The 16,465-nt window shown below is 38.5% G+C and overlaps 1 protein-coding gene across 3 annotated transcripts in view; it reads left to right on the top strand.

The window, feature by feature from the left end:
- The window catches only part of atp10b (ATPase phospholipid transporting 10B), a 253,403-nt gene that overhangs the window by 34,661 nt on the left and 202,277 nt on the right, over window positions 1-16,465 (top strand). The window contains exon 1 of one of the 3 annotated variants that reach the window (XM_060836864.1): window positions 10,072-10,131. The exons of the other annotated variants lie outside the window; for them this stretch is intronic. The gene's annotated coding sequence lies outside the window, so the exon portion shown is untranslated. Of the gene's footprint in view, window positions 1-10,071; window positions 10,132-16,465 lie in introns of those variants that run through there. 3 annotated transcript variants of the gene reach the window in all.

Below are 16,465 nucleotides of genomic sequence, written 5' to 3'. Positions count from 1 at the left end.
CTCAAGGGCGGAGGAGTGGGAAGTGGAGGACATGCGGTGGAGGGCATCGTCGATCACGTCTGTGGGGAAATTGCGGTCTTTGAAAAAGGAGGCCATGTGGGTTGTACGGTATTGGAATTGGTCCTCCTGGGAGCACTCCATAAAATCCAATCTTACATTTCATGACTTCGGTAGAAAGTGGAAAGGCTTAATATGCTGCACTTTGACATAGCTTTAGGCAAATGGAGAGAAAATTAGAAGCTCAAGTTAGTCTTTCATCAATTATTATCTTACTAAGAGATTACTCTATACAACTATACACTGAGTTGTTCTGACCTTCTTGATGAAGTAAACTGCTTGTTTCTATTATATGGCTAGTCAGCCTAAAGCAATTATAACTCTTAAGATTTTTCAAAGAATAAAATGCAATTTGTACATTTAGTTCAACAAAACTGATGGAGACTGAAAGGGACATACTTTCAAAAGCATTGTACCTTTTACTTAAATCAAATTCTGTATCAGTAACCATATTTCCTGCTATTTCAAACATTGAGCTGACCTGTATAAATTTCAATAGCTAATAGCTGCGCAAAGCCTGGGAGATGCTGTGTTCAATGTATCAAATTTTGATAATTTCCTTTATTCAATAAAAAAAGTTTTATTAAACATTGAAATGAAAATAAAGTGTGACTTGATGTTTAAAATCATACTGTGTTGTTAGAATTGCAAGTTTTAACACGTTTATTTTAAATTAACAGCTACTATTGTAATATTATTTGGAATATGCTGGGAATGGGAGTGGGTGGGAAAAGCAAGAGTAACAGGAGGTTACAACTCATTGAGTCTTGTCTCAAAACTGTTTGTCCATTGTATTTACTGTTTGTTAACAAAATGATTGTGGCTTAATCTCCCAAAGGAAAAACACAAGAAACAATGTTCTAAATATTCATTCCTGTATATCATTTTTTTGCCTTCCTTTTTTTATTTGAGTTGATGAGATTAGCATAAGGCACCATGTATGGGGTAGACATGTAGCTTCATGAATAAACCAATTCATTTAATCTCTTGAAAGCTTTGCAAGCTTCTTCATTTCCTCAGTAAAGGTAATTGAAGAAAAGTCCATAGTATTAATTTGACCTTCAAAGTTATAATTTGTGTTTTGATTTGCTTCTTTCCATACCAAACAGCTTCAGAAAGATTGTGTTCTCTTTACCTTTTGCATTTTTCCTTGTTGCATGCTTTTTCCAAGTACTACACACTTCTTATCATCCCCATTACCCCTCACTGCTCTTATGAAAGAATCTTAAGTATTCCTTCTATGGGGGAGGCAAATAGTTCAATTGGTTGAATGGTTAGTGGCTGAGAATAATGCAGAGCTTGGTTCCATTCCAGGTTAGGTAGCCTTTGAGTCTGCCTCCTTATATATTGCAGCATAAGTTCAATAATCCCTCAGGAAGTTGAGTAGGTATCTGGAAAAGAAGTTGTTTTCCTTTTAGGTACACATCAAACTAATCTCTAACTATATTAAAAACGCACATTTCCTTTCAATCTATTTTAACTGTCCATGTTCTGAGAATCTGGGGAATCGAGTTCGCAAACTTTTTTAAAAATTCCATAAGTAAATTTCACACCTGTTTCTCTGCTTTTGTGTGCTAACTCAGTGGTCAGTCCAAGTTTCAAAGCATTCTATAACATTCACTGTTTTTATGCAGCATTTGACAATTTGTATCATTTGTTTACATCACAGACATCACTTCTCATAAAATCAATTCCATTTTTTAAAAATTTGCTTCTTGTACGAAGTCCATGTTTTCGTTATCCTTATTCAACAAATGTATCAAAACCACTTAAAAGTATGTTGCCCACAACTGCATGAAATATCTAAAATGGTTCAGGTTAGAAATAGCCAAATTTTAGTTACAGTTTTTTTCCAGAATCTAAACAAGCATTTATGTGGTGCAAAAGGTTAAATGTACCTTTACTCTAGAAATAAGTAAAGAACAATATCACAATGGCATCAGATCACATGAAATTGGGTGCTGCATCAGAATCCAGAACTGTTTTCTCTTATCATTTATTTTAAATAGTTTAACTTAATAAAGGTTTATCATTGCTGGAAAAAGGTATATTTTGTTGACAATTTTTTGTTTTGCATTCCTTAGGACAATTTGTAAGAAGTACCAATATAAAACAAAACATATGAGAAGGGAGCACTGATCTGTTGGCTAATGGATTCTGACTAATAAAGATCTTGGAAATAGAGAATACATCAGTTGGCTGATACTTGACAGTTAACTGCCTTTAATTTTAAACCAGACAGGTTGATTCTCTTTGGTCAAGGCATTGTCTTGAAAAATTAATCAGAGAATCGCTGAAGCCAAAATGTTAACTCTGATTTCTCTCCACAGATGCTGCCAGATCTGCTGAGGTTTTCCACCAATTTTTGTTTTGCTTTCTGATTGCCAGCATCCACATTTCTTTCGTTTTTTAATAAATGTTGCTTGTTCTGTTGAGGCATTTCGGAGATCAATAGCAGACCTTAATTTAGAATCAAAAATGCTTTTGGCATAAATCACCAAAGAGAGGCAGTGGCACAGTGGAAATTTAACTGGACCAGCGATCTAGAATTCCAGCTAATATCCTGAGCGATATGGATTCATAATCCTAACATGGCAATTCGTGAAATTTGAATTCATGCAATTCTAAACTGGTTGTAGCTAGGAACAGATTGATATATACGCTTAAGTTGGGATGAGGGGAGAGGAGAAGAATAAATGATTCATGGAGATAAGCACAGAGAGAGAAATAATAGTTGGGTAGACAAAGGAATGGGTAAAGGTCAGCCTTAGTCAATGAATAGCTGCAAGTAAGGGCTGTTTGTGGTAGCAAATCATATGGTAGCAACCAGGTATGTGGGGGTTGGAAAAGGCTTCAAAAATCTGAAGCTCAAAGAAATGTAGGAGTCCGAATGTAAAATTCTATTAAGGTTGGGAGAGCAAATGCAATGTTAGCATTCATTTCAAGAGGGCTAGAATACAAAAGCAGAGACATACTACTGAACCTGTATAAAGCTCTAGTAAGACTACATTTGGAATATTGTGAACATTTCTGGGTGCTGGATGTAAGGTGTTGCAAAGTGTGCTTAACTGTTACAGACCAGACCAGACCCCTTTAAAACATTTCAAGAAGGTAGCCCAGACCCTAACTTTGCTCGTTGTTTTAAGCTGGTGTGACGTGGATATTCCAGGAGTGATGCTGCTGGTCAAACCATTAGGTTTTCAACAAAACAGGATTTATTTACAAGATTACCAAATGAAACATAAACAAGAGAGAACAGAATATAAAATAATTTAACCTATCTGAAAACCCAGTAGATTATCCCAACTTAATGATGCTGTTCTAAATTCCTGCAAAAATCCCCATAAACATCCCTTGGCACCAAAGGTAAAATCAAATACTGGGTCTTACAGGAGAGATGTCAGAGAGAGGAAGGATCAGCATGGAACTGCTTCTTTATGTCCAGCAGCTTCACAACAACTCTACTTGCTAAAACCAAACCAGAGAAAAGCTGAGCTGGGATAACTGGTCACTCCCCTTTCATTGAACACATGTTTTTTTTTATCCAAAACTTGAAAGCCTTTTGCCTGAGGCAGCACCTGCCAGCTCAAATCAAACTGATCCCAAAACCTTCAAACCTAGACTTCTCGGAATCGCTACACTTACGACCTTTTTGAAAAAAAATGCTAAGGACACAATAACCTTGTTAAAGGAGCAGCATCATTGCATAACATTTTGCATTTAGGAGTGAACATCCTCACTTCTGACCTTATGATGGAGCAGCTTAAGAAGGTCAGGTCTAGGATTCTCCTCTAAGAAATGCCTACAGTAACGTCCCATTATTGAGATGATTGACTCCAAATAAGTACAACCATCTCGGTATGGCTAGGTATAACTCCAACCAATGGAGAACATTCCTCCTGATTTTCAATGACTCCAGTTTTGCTGGAGCTCCTTTATGCCAACCTTGGTCAAAAGCAGACTTGAAGTTGAGAGCAGTCACTCTCATGTCACTTCTGGGATTCAAGTACTTTGTCAATGTTCAGCCCAAGTATAATCAAGTTAGGACCTGAGTGGCCTTTGCAGAACCAAATTGAGTATCAGAAAGTGGTTCTTCCTTTGCCATTGTTGCATGATAGTGCTGCTGATGACAGCTCCTATCACACTGAGGGAGAGTAACTCTACTTTACAACTCTTTCAAATGAACAATTGCACTCTGTCTCCATAAGATTGAAGTGCCAGCTTTCTTCATTAGCCCTGTTTTAATTTCCTTGCTAAAACTCTATGGGGTGTTGGTGACATTGCACCTGGAGTACATTATTAAATGATAGCCCCCATATATTTAAGAAAGAATGTGTTGCCAGTAGAGGCAGATCAAAGGAGATTCATTCGTCTGATTCTTAGTACGAAGGGGTTTACTCATCAAGAGCAGCTACACGGGTTAGGCCTTTCTTCGGCATTTAGAAGAATGAGGGGTGATTATATTGAAAGATAAAAAATCTGAGGAAACTTGACAGGGGAGATGTTAAGATCTTTCTACTAGTAGGGAAATCTCACAGGAGAGGACAACGTAACAGAATGAGACGACATTAACTTAAAACTGAGATCTGAGGGAATTTATTTCTTGGAGATGGTAGAGATTATCTGGAATTCTCTACCTTGGAGAGTTGTGGAGACTAGATCACTGAAAGAGGAGATAGATAGAGTTTGAAATATCAGGAGTTGAGGGCTATGATGAGCTGATATGAAAGAAGGGTTGAGGTTCAAGGCAAATCAACCACAATTTTGTTGAATCTCAAGGCAGGCTTGAGGGACCAAGTGGCCTACTTCTGTTTCTATTTCTTATGTAATTTCTTATTTATATTTACTTTAGGTATAACACATTTGTGCCACATCATAAGAACTCTTGCAGCTGGTTTAAATCCAGAATGAAAGTTTTCTCTCTCCCCACTTCTAGGTGGCTAACTTTTAAGTCTGCATCCTCAAACCACCTATGAATTATTATAGACTTACTGTGTGAGATGACCAATAATATATTTAGGGCTAAATTGGTTAATATTGATAAAGATCCAAATATGTGGGAACATTGAAAAGCCTCACAGCTATGGTAGGGGGTATAACATCAAAACACCACATAACAACAGAGGACATTGGTAGGTTTGCAGCTTGACTTTTGTTGATCCCATCTGCTTTGTTACTGGGTGATGGTGAGCAGAGGTCTGTCATCTTCCCTACTAGTAAAAGGTAGGTCAAGAAAATTATGAGAGCCAATGAGCTCACCTATGTTTACTTCAGCTGATGGTAGTTGCCTGCACCCCTTAGCAGTAGTTGTTGCAGTGGCTGGAGAGATAGGATAATTGATTTCCTCTCAAACTGATTGTCACTGCATTATAAATATGGTAAGGAATTTAATCCTGTTACTTATAGAAACATTAAGAAAAGCTTTCTAAGGTAACCTATGCGATTTTAATTAAAAGAAACCTTCCTGAAAAGATGTCAATATGATAAAGGAAGTCTTATTGTTTTCTTGTTTCTTTGTAATAAAAATGAAACAAAGTCAGTACTTAAAGTGTTAAATTTGAAATTTTTCACAAAATACACTGTTTGTTCCAATTTTGGCTGATGCGAGATAAATGTCTGAAAAGCAATGCATTTTAATGTGTTTTGAAGTGAAGTGTGAACGTCAAACCGCTAGCTGCAGCTTACTGATAGCACAGCTTTCATTAGAGCTGGCTCATCATAGCAACTCTCTCTAACTCCCTTGTTCATGGTATTTCATATGGAATGAGCTGTTGGTTCAAATACAATCTTCAAGTACATCCTTCTACGTAAGAGCCATAGTTTTCTCATTCGGTCGCTCAAGGATAAAGCAATTATTTGTCTTTTTGTACTATACTATTTTGCCTGTGAAATTTGAAGTCCTTTTTTTAAAAAAACCTTTGACAATAATACTGCTTTATTACATTGTGGGGATAGTGCAAAGGGCACAGTCTTATGGAATTTGGTACTTCTCCTGTTACTACAAGAGATGAACAGTTTAAAATGGATGTCAGCAATACCTTTAGAAGAAAATTACACCACCTAATCTTACACCCTTTGTCTCAGTGATTATTTTGAAATATGCCTAATACCATATGTTTTAAAACAGAAGGAAAGGAAGACTCACTTTTACAAGCACCTGTCAAGATCTCAGAATATCCCTCAGCACCTTATAGCCAAATTAAGTACTTTATAAGTGTAGTCATTTTGACTTGTGTACAGCAAGGTCACACAAGTAGCAATTTGAATAAATAGTTTTGTTTCTAATGATGTGAGTTGAACAATATGTATTGACCAGGACTCCAAAGAGTGTTCTTAACTTTCTTGAAAATCATTACATGGAATATTTTATGATTACTTGAGAGGGAAAACATGACCCCTTCCTCTTTCTTTTCAATCTTTGACCTAACTTCTCTGAAAACCCTGTCACCAACAATATTAAGCAGTTATTTCAGTTTTTTTTTCAAAATCCAGGTTTGATAATAGCCATTTGGGAGTATGATATCAGAGCTATCTGTGCACCAAGCTCTTTCCTCTGTTTACCAGTCTTCTCACATTAACCTGTATAATATTAAGCATTCATAAATGTTTTAATGTCTATCTTCCAGTCTTTGTTTCCTCTAAATTCCACATCTGCAGAAGAATTTTCTGCCTTCCATTTCCATCTTATATTTTTTATGTCGGAATCTATCTTCAACTGCCCAACTGCCAAGCTAGTTTAAACTCTCTGTAAAAGCATGAGAAAATGGGATAATCTAGTTCCTGGCCTTGTTGATGCTTAGCCTGTGCAACTTACACTGTTCCCATTTCTGTTTTCTTTGTCAATGTAAAAAAAACTGTTAGCAGATAAATCCAACAGAACCAACAAATACAAGCAAAAACAGAAATTGCTGGGAAAGCTCATCAGGTTCAGCAACATCTGTGAAGAGAAATCAATGTTAATGTTTCGGGTCTGGTAACCCTTCCTCAGACCATCAAACTACCAAATCATAAGCCAACTTGTCAATTAAACTTGGAACATAACTGCATAATATCAAGGAGCCAAGATGCTTAACTGTTTTAGTTTCAAAGTTCACTTGAGAACCAACCTCCTAAAATTTCAATGACAAGAAACGTTGCAACCTTTGCTTCATATGTTTAAGTCAAATTTCAAGTTTATACAATCAAATCCATTCTGGAGACTGTAGGACTTATACATGTGAAACTGGGAATTGTAAACTGAAGCTTAAGTTAACTGTGAAAGTGCACCAGCTTTATCCCTATCGAGTGTGTGTGTGTGTGTGTGTGTGTGTGTGTGTGTGTGTGTGTGTGTGTGTGTGTGTGTGTGTGTTCAGAATAAGTTTATGAGAATAAATTACTGTTTAGTTTGAACTTACGAAAGCTTGCTGCTGAATTATTTAATAGGAATACACACTTCTTTCCATACAAAACATACTTACTACAGGACTAAGAGAAAACATACATTTTATCAGTGACAATAACCTTAGGTTGCAGGGTGATCACCTCATAAATTTGAAACCTATGTAGCAGTCTTAGCTCTGCTGATGGCAGCTGGTAATAAAAGTTATTGTTCAAGCTCTAAAGATGAGAGATCAATCTCCACCAGCTGCTGACATTTCCTGCACATGCATTTGTCCAAGATACAAGAACCACAAGGCACAGGGTGTAATATTAAGCAAGACTTGAGTACCCTGCCATAGAGTCATAGAGTTATACAGCATGGAAACAAATCCTTTGGTCCAACTTGTCTGTGGAAAACACATACTCTAAACTGATCTAGTCCATTGGCCAGCATTTGGTCCATATCCCTCTAAGCCATTCCTATTCATGACATGCTTCTATTTATGAACCTGTATCACAAAAAAAACCAGAAATAAATTTAAAGTTTGTGCATGAACTGGTCAAAAAAAGAAAAATCACCATCTTTCACCAATAACCTCCTGAATGGAGAGGAGACACTCACACAACATTGTTCAAAGATTTCACTTCACATCATAAACAGGGAATTGCTATATTTCATAATTATTCATCTCACTCTTTTGTCATTACTGGTCATGCATTCTCTATATCATTGAACAAAAGATTTTATGTAGAAAAATGCACTTATGAGAAAAGCTCACAATTAGCTTGCTTTCATTATCCAAGCTCTTCCTAACACCCAAACTTCATCAAATTTACCACCTAACAGGAAGAAAGAACTCACATTTATATCACATCCACCATGTGTTCAAAACATTTCAAAACATCTCATAAATTTGAAATACTTTCCAGATGCAATCAGTTTTGTAGGTAGCAGTTGTCCCCCAAGCGTTTATTTGGTTGAGAAAGGTGTAATGTCTAGACATGCTCTTTATTATCTTTGACTCTGACTGATCAAGTCTTTGCCATAAGAATTCTCCCAAGAATGACTATCCCTTATACTTTTAACAAAAGTAAGTGCATTGCTCCAATTTCAAAATACTTTCCAAGGTTGAAAAGGAAAAGTACATTGAGCGGTATTTTGACACCTTACACACCTTCAAGCTGTGCATTAAACATTTTCATGAATCTAAAAAAAGACCATTCTTGCAAGAACAATGCTCATGGCTAGTAATTTTCTTGATATTAAGGTACAAGAAACAGGGGCAACATAAACACTTGTGTCTTCCTTTAGAAGTCAGTGGAAAAGAACTGGGAATGGTGCAACATAAACTGTCTATTTAATTTTGCCTAATTTAATACCTCAATGTCTCTTCTGGCATATTTTGGCAATATACTTTGTTGTTGTAATCTGCAGAGCTAAGGGACACAGAGTGGATACATCCACGAGTAGCACAGCAGCAGATAATGAGGACAAAGTATAATAGGCGTCACCATGTTTTAACATGTTAAAAAATCTTGAAGGTGTACAACAGTATGCCAGCATGAGTTAGAAATGTAGACTTTTAATGTTGAATAAAAAGTTATTTTGTAAAATTGGATCAAAGTGTGCGTCATACTTACTTAGCTACTGTTTCAAAATACTTTCAAACAAGATGATGGAATTTTAATTTTTGCTTTAGGCAACAATATCCAAAGATGGCTTGACATTTTCCAAATTACTGCCTTTCAGATAAGCATTTTATGAATGCATACAATGCTCAACTTTGGAGCATAACAATCCCTTTTCAAATATAACTTTGAAAATGTTTCAGAATAATCTGGTTTAAGAGATGGAGGTGGGAATTATGAGATGAGAGAGGAACAAAATGGCCATGACTCGAGTTTGTCAAATCCTGTAAACATCACAGATTTTTAAGACACAACTAATGTGAAAAACAAGGGATTTGTATAATATTCCTCAGTGCTACTCTAATTTTTGACAGATTTTCATGTAAAGCCAGCCACTTACTTGAAAGAGTTCAATTAGTTTGGCACAAGAATGCCATGTCATTTGCAATTGCTCAGTTTTGTCCCATTTACATTGAGATGGGGTGAATAAATTAGTTGTACTTGGAAACCTGGCTACTTTTAACTGCAATAATATAAAACATAGAATTGCAAATGTTGGAAATCTGAAACAAAAGAAGAAATTGCTGGAGAAATTCAGCAGGTCTGGGTGTGCAGGCTTTGGTTTTCAGGCTGTTATACACCTGACTTCTAAATGGTTTGAATTGCTCCCAATTCCTGGTCCTAGACACTGTGGACTTATTGATCAGGATGTGATGAAAAGGCAGCAGACAAATGTTTGAGTGCAAAGAATCTCTGCATTTATTTATGCACTGAAAAGTTACTCAATAAGAAAAGGGTACTCTATAATACAAGAAAAACTAACACAACTATACACTATTATTAAAAATGCACTATTATTTAAAATATACTAATATTTAGAATCACAATGCATTGATACTGTTTGCCTTCCTCCCCTGACTAAGTTGGTATTCTGAGGTCTCGAGATTATACTCACTACTCTGAAGACAGTTTTGAAGTTCACCTGATGTGGTTGCTCTGGTTACCTGTATTCCAAACGCATGAAGGGACTTCCAGCTGCACTAGGTTGAGTCCACTGATGTGGTTATGTGCAAATTGGATTATTAGGTAAGTACTTAGATTTTCTTTGCTTTTGCTGATTTGTTGAGCTCAGTCTTCACCTCAGTTGTACTTCTAATGCTCTCTTTGAGTGCTTGATTGGTTTAACCAGATTTCTGATGTTTGACAAAGAATTGATGCCTTTCCTGATGCTGAATGCTGGTAATTGTCACAATAATCCACTTGGTTCCACACTGTCTCCATGAATCTATCTTCTAGAGGCAATGTGGCCAGAGGTGGCTGGATTCCTTTGGTTTCAGATTGATTGTCTCAGATGCAAGGTGTAAATTGCAAATGCAAGATGTTGGATCGATACAATGTTCCTCTCTGACAGTCATTCCTTTGGTCATTTATGTACCACCCTGCAAACCCAGCAGTTTTTTTAAAAAGTTTTTAAAATTCAGAGCTCTGTCCATTTATTTCCAATACCGGGGATTTTTGCAAAATATTACAGGCAATATCTGTGGAGAGAAAGTAGAGTTAATGATTTGAGTCCAGTGACCCTTTGGTGAATCTGAAGAAGAGTTACTAGACCTGAGATGTTGACTCTGTATCTTTCCTTAAATCCTTCCAAGCTTCCATAACACTAATCATTTTGGCTCCTCCAATACCTATCTGTTCTTATATTTGAAGGTAATTCTTCTCTGACCAAACCTTTGGAACCTTTGCTCAATTTTTACATTGCATTTGTGGATTAGTCTTTGAGGCCAATATCCTCTTTCCAAACATAATGAAGTATCTTGCAAGGCATTGACTAGTGAATATAGTAAAATTGTCCTTTTACATACCAAATGATTCTCATAAGACCACAAGAAGACCATATAAAATAGGAGTGGAAGTAAGGCCACTAGACCTATCGATTCCTCTCCACCATTCAATCGTGGCTGATGGGCATTTCAACGCCACCTACCACTCTCTCCCCACATCCCTTAATTCCTTGCAAGATTAAGAATTTATCAATCTCTGCCTTGGAGACATTTAACACACCCGCCTCCACTGAATTCCGTGGTAATGAATTCCACAGGCCCACTCTCTCTGGCTGAAGAAATGTCTCCTCATTTCCATTCTGATTTGACCCCCTCTAATTCTGAGGCTGTGCCCACGAGTCCTAGTATCCCCGCCTGTTGGAAACAAATTCCCAACAGTCACCCTTTGTAAGCCATGAATTAGCTTGTAAATTTCTTTTAGATCTCCCTCAATCTTCTAAATGCTAATGAATACAATCCCAGGGTCCTCAGCCGTTCATCAGATGTTAGACCTACCATTCCAGGGATCATCCATGTGAATCTCCGCTTGACACGCTCCATTGCCAGTATGTTCTTCCTGAGGTGCGGGGCCCAAAACTGGACAGAGTATTCTAAATGGGGCCCAACCAGAGCTTTATAAAGTCTCAGAAACACATCACTGCTTTTACATTTCAACCCTTTTGAGATAAATGACAACATTACATTTGCTTTCTTAATCATGGACTCAACCCTGCAAGTCAACCTTTAGAGAATCCTGAACTAGCATTCCGTGATCCCTTTGTACTTTGGCTTTATGAATTTTCTCACTGTTTAGCAAATAGTCCATGCCTGTGTTCTTCTTTCCAAAGTACAAAACCTTGCATTTGCTCATGTTGAAATTCATCAGCCACTTCATGGACCACTCTCCTACACTGTCTAAATCTTTCTGTAGCCTCTCTGCCGCCTCAGTGTTATCTGCCTGTCTACCTAACTTTGTACCATCGGTGACCTTCGCCAGAATGCTCCCAGTCCCTTCATCCATATCATTAATATATAACGGGAACAGCTGTGGCCCCAACACTGAACCCTGCAGGACGCCACTTGCCACCAGCTGCCGTTCTGAAAAAGAACCTTTTATCCCAACTCTCTGCCTTCTGTCAGACAGCCAATCTTCAATCCATGCCAGTAGCTCACCTCGAACACCATGGCCACTCACATTACTCAGCAGCCTCCCATGAGGCACCTTATCAAAGGCCTTTTGGAAGTCTAGGTAGATAACATCCACTGGATTTCCCTGGTCTAACCTACTTGTTACTTCTTCAAAGAATTCTAACAGGTTTGTCAGGCACAATGTCCCATTACTAAATCCATGCTAACTTGTTTCAATCTGACCCTGCACTTCTAAGAATTTAGAAATCTCATCCTTAACGAGGGATTCTAGAATTTTACCTACAATCAAGGTTAGGCTAATCGGCCTATAATTTTCCATCTTTTGTCTTGATCCTTTCTGGAATGAGGGGATTGCAACAGTGATTTTCCAATCATCTGGGATTTTCCCTGATTTCAGTGATTTTTGAAAGATTACAACCAATGCCTCCACTATTTCTTCAGCCACTTCCCTCAGAACTGTAGGATGTAGCCCATCCGGGCCAGGAGATTTATCAATTTTTAGACCTTCTAGCTTTTCAAGTACTTTCTCTTTTGCAATGGCTACCATACTCAGCTCTGCCCCTTGACTCTCATTAATTGTTGGGATATTACTCGTGTCTTCCACTGTATCTATTAAGTTCTTCAGCTATTTCCTTAACTCCCAGCACTAGCCTTCGTGCATCAATTAGAATGGCTTAATCTCTACTTTTGCCTCTCATTTGCTTCTTATGTATTGAAAGAGACTTTTACTACCATTTCTAATATTACTGGCTAGCCTACCTTCATATTTGATCCTCTCCTTCCTTATTTCTTTCTTTGTTATCCTCTGTTTGTTTTTGTAGCTTTCCCAATCTTCTGATTTCCTAGTGCTCCTGGCCACTTTGTGTGCTCTCTCTTTTCCATGATACATTTCCTGACTTCCTTTGTCAGCCATGGCTGTCTAATTCCCCCTCGGGTAATCTTTCTTTTCTTTGGAAAGAACCTCTGTACTATGTTCTCAATTACACCCAGAAATTCCTGCCATTGTTGCCCTACTGTCTTCCCTGCTAGGCTCTGCTTCCAGTTGATTTTGGTCAGTTCCTCTCTCATGCCCCTGTCATTAATTTTATTTAACTGTAACACCATTACATCCAATTTTGCCTTCTTTCTTTCAAACTGCAGACTGAACTCTGATTTTGATTTTGATTGCTGCCTCCTAAGTGTCCCCTGACTTTAAGATCTTTTATAAAATCTGGTTTGTTAGATACCATTAAGTCCAGAATAGCCTGCTCCCTTGTGGGATCCATCACAGGCTTTTCCAAAAAGCCATCCTGTAAGCATTCCATGAATTCCCTTTCTTTGGAACCTCCGGCAACATTATTCACCCAGTCCACCTGTATATTTAAGCCTCGTATGATTACTGTGACCTTGCCTTTCTAACATGCCCTATCCATTTCCTCATACCTCTTGTGCCCCTGGTCCTGACCACTGTTGGGAGGTCCGTACATAACTCCCATGATGGTATTTTTGTCTTTGTGGTTCCTCAACTCCACCCACACAGACTCCACATCATCTGACCCTATGTCATTCAGTGCCATAGATTTAATTTCATTCTGAACTAACAAGGCAACCTCACCCCCTCTGCCCACCTCCCTGTCTTTTTGATAAGTTATAAATCCTTTGATGTTTAACTGCCAGTCCTGAACTGCCTGCAACTATGTCTCTGTGATGCCTACCACATCATAATATTCACGATGATTTGTGCTGTTAATTCATTTACTTTGTTACGAATTCTACGGGCATTCAGGTAAAGCATCTTAATGCTAATTTTCTTATCCTCATGATTTCCATCACCTTTAGAATGATGTCCTAAGCTATCCTTTCTTTTTGCTTCGTTCCTAGTCTGCCTCAAACTTAAACCCTGCACACATGCTTACCTGCTGCTTAACTTTCTACTTGACTCCATGCTCTCTGTTGCTTTCGTTCTCCCTTCCCCTCCCGACTCACTAGTTTAAAGTCTTAGTGACCACCTCATTTCTCCTTTTCGCTCGAACACTGGTTCCAGATTGGTTCAGGTGGAGACCTTCCCATCGGTATAGATCCCCCGGTTCCAAAAGTGATGCCAATGTCCCATGAAATGGAATCCCTCTTTCCCACACCAATCTCTTAGCCAGGTGTTTACTTCCCTAATTTTCTTATCTTTATGCCAATTAGTATGTGGCTCGGGCAACAATCCAAAGATTATGACCCTCGAGGACCTGTTCTTCAATTTCCTTCCTAGTGCTTAATACTCCCCAAACAGGTCCTCCTTCTTAGCCTTACCTTTGTTGTTTGTGCCAACATGGACCACAACAACTGGATCCCTCCCTCCCGCTCCAATATCCTTTCAAGCCATTCGGAGATGTCCTGCACCCTAACCCTGGGCAGGCAACACACCACGTGGGACTTCCGATCTGGCTCATAAAGGATACTATCTGTCCCCCTAATTATAGAATCCCTATAACAACTGCTTGCCTTGTTGTTTCCCCCTCTTGAATGGCCTTCTGCACCATGGTGCTGTGTCAGCTGGCTCATCCTGTCCACAGCCCTTTTCCTCATCCATACAAGGAGCAAAAATCTCATACCTGTTGGACAAGGGCTGGGCTCCTCCACTCCTGAACTCAGGAACCTCCTACCTGCCTCACTCACACCCTGTTGTCCCTGATCACTAACTGAATTTGAATTACTTAAAGTACCGGGTGTGACTGTCTCCTGAAACAAAGCGTCCAGGTAACTCTCCCTCTCCCAGATGTGCCACCAGTGTATGAAGCTCAGATTCCAGATCAACAATTCTGATCCGGACTTCTTCCAGCAACCAACACTTGCTGCAGATGTGGTCATTGCCGGTCACAATGGGATCAGCCAGCTCCCACATCATACAGCTACAGCACATCACCTGTCCACCTATCTCTACTTACTTAATTAATTTGTACAAATTTATGAGTTAAATAAATTCTAGTACCTCTGTTGTCTTACTCAATTAACCAACTAATAGTAAACTAGGAATCAATCACACGAAACAAAAGAAATATCAATTGAAATGCCTAACCTGAACAAGACTGGAGAGTCCTTTTTTTGGTTAGAGGAGGAGGGCGGGTGGGAGACTCTGCACATGTAGTGTCTTGGGAATTGGCCACTGCCAAAATATGTACCTGAAAACTCCTGAGGTAAATTTATATATTTAAAAATTACCTTCCCATCAGGCCACTGGTCCTCGCAGTCGCTCCTCCCACTCCAACTGCCACCGAGAAAGAAAAAAATTACCATCAACCATTTGGAATTGTACAGTTCGAAATGAATCAAACTTGTTCCTTCAGTACCCAGTGGATGTTGAATAATAATATGCTAAGATAGAAGAACACAAAGAAACAACCCATTGCAGGTTTACTTTGAGGTCAGAGAGTCAAATGAGGTTACAACTATTTGGAATTCTACAGTGCAACAACAGGGCATTTGGGATGAAATGTTATCACTGTATGGTACAAGAATAAGCTAAACACAGTAATGGGAATATCATACAATCATAGAATCAACCTGTGTAGAAAAGGTCCTTTGGCCAAGCAGTCTACACTGATAAAATATTACCCTAAATTCATATTAGTCCCACTTTTCTGCACTTGATCTTGAATGTTATGACATTTCAATTGCTCATCCAAGATTTTTTTGATTGTGAGATTTCCTACTTCAACTGCCCTCCCAGGCAGAGCATTTCACATTCCCATCATCCTCTCAGTGAAAAAAAGCTTTCCTCAAATCCCGTCCAATCCTCCTGCTGCTCACCTTATCATTATGTCCCTTTGTTATTTTCCCTTAAACTAAGGAAATTACCCTACTTTCTATCCACCCTATCCATGCCCCACATTATCCTCTCCACCTCAATCAGGTTACCCACTCAGCCTTCTCTGCTTTACCTAAGCTTACCCACCTCTCTTCATAACGAAACTGTTCCAATCCTGATCCAGAGACAGTTCACTCGGTTCATCCTCTGATCTGAGGGATTTTATTTTAAGGAGAAGTGGAATAGGTGAGGCCTGGACACACTGACATTTAGGGGAATGAAGGAAGAGCTTATTAAAACATCAGATTCTTAGGATCTTCCCACAGTAGATGTAGCGAGGTTGTTTTCCCTTGTGGGAAAATTTAAGACCAGAGGAGCATAATCTCAGATAAAGACATTCAGTTAAGACAGAAATGAGGTGGAATTTTTTTCTCTCAACATTATGGTAAATGAATCTGTGGAATTTTTTACTACAAAGAGTTGTAAAGGCTGGGTCATTAAGTATGTTCAAGACTGGAACAGATAGAGTTAAAGATCAGACAACACCAGATTACAGTCCAACAGGTTTATTTGGAAGCACTAGCTTTCGGAGCACTGCGCCTTCATCAGGTGGTTGTCAACGGCGCTCCAAAAGCTTGTACTTCCAAATATACCTGTTGGACTATAACCTGAT

Source organism: Hemiscyllium ocellatum, chromosome 16 (assembly GCF_020745735.1).
Source record: "Hemiscyllium ocellatum isolate sHemOce1 chromosome 16, sHemOce1.pat.X.cur, whole genome shotgun sequence".
In the NCBI taxonomy this organism is placed as follows: Eukaryota; Metazoa; Chordata; class Chondrichthyes; order Orectolobiformes; family Hemiscylliidae; genus Hemiscyllium; species Hemiscyllium ocellatum.
This window is presented reverse-complemented; position numbering and strand designations above follow the sequence as displayed.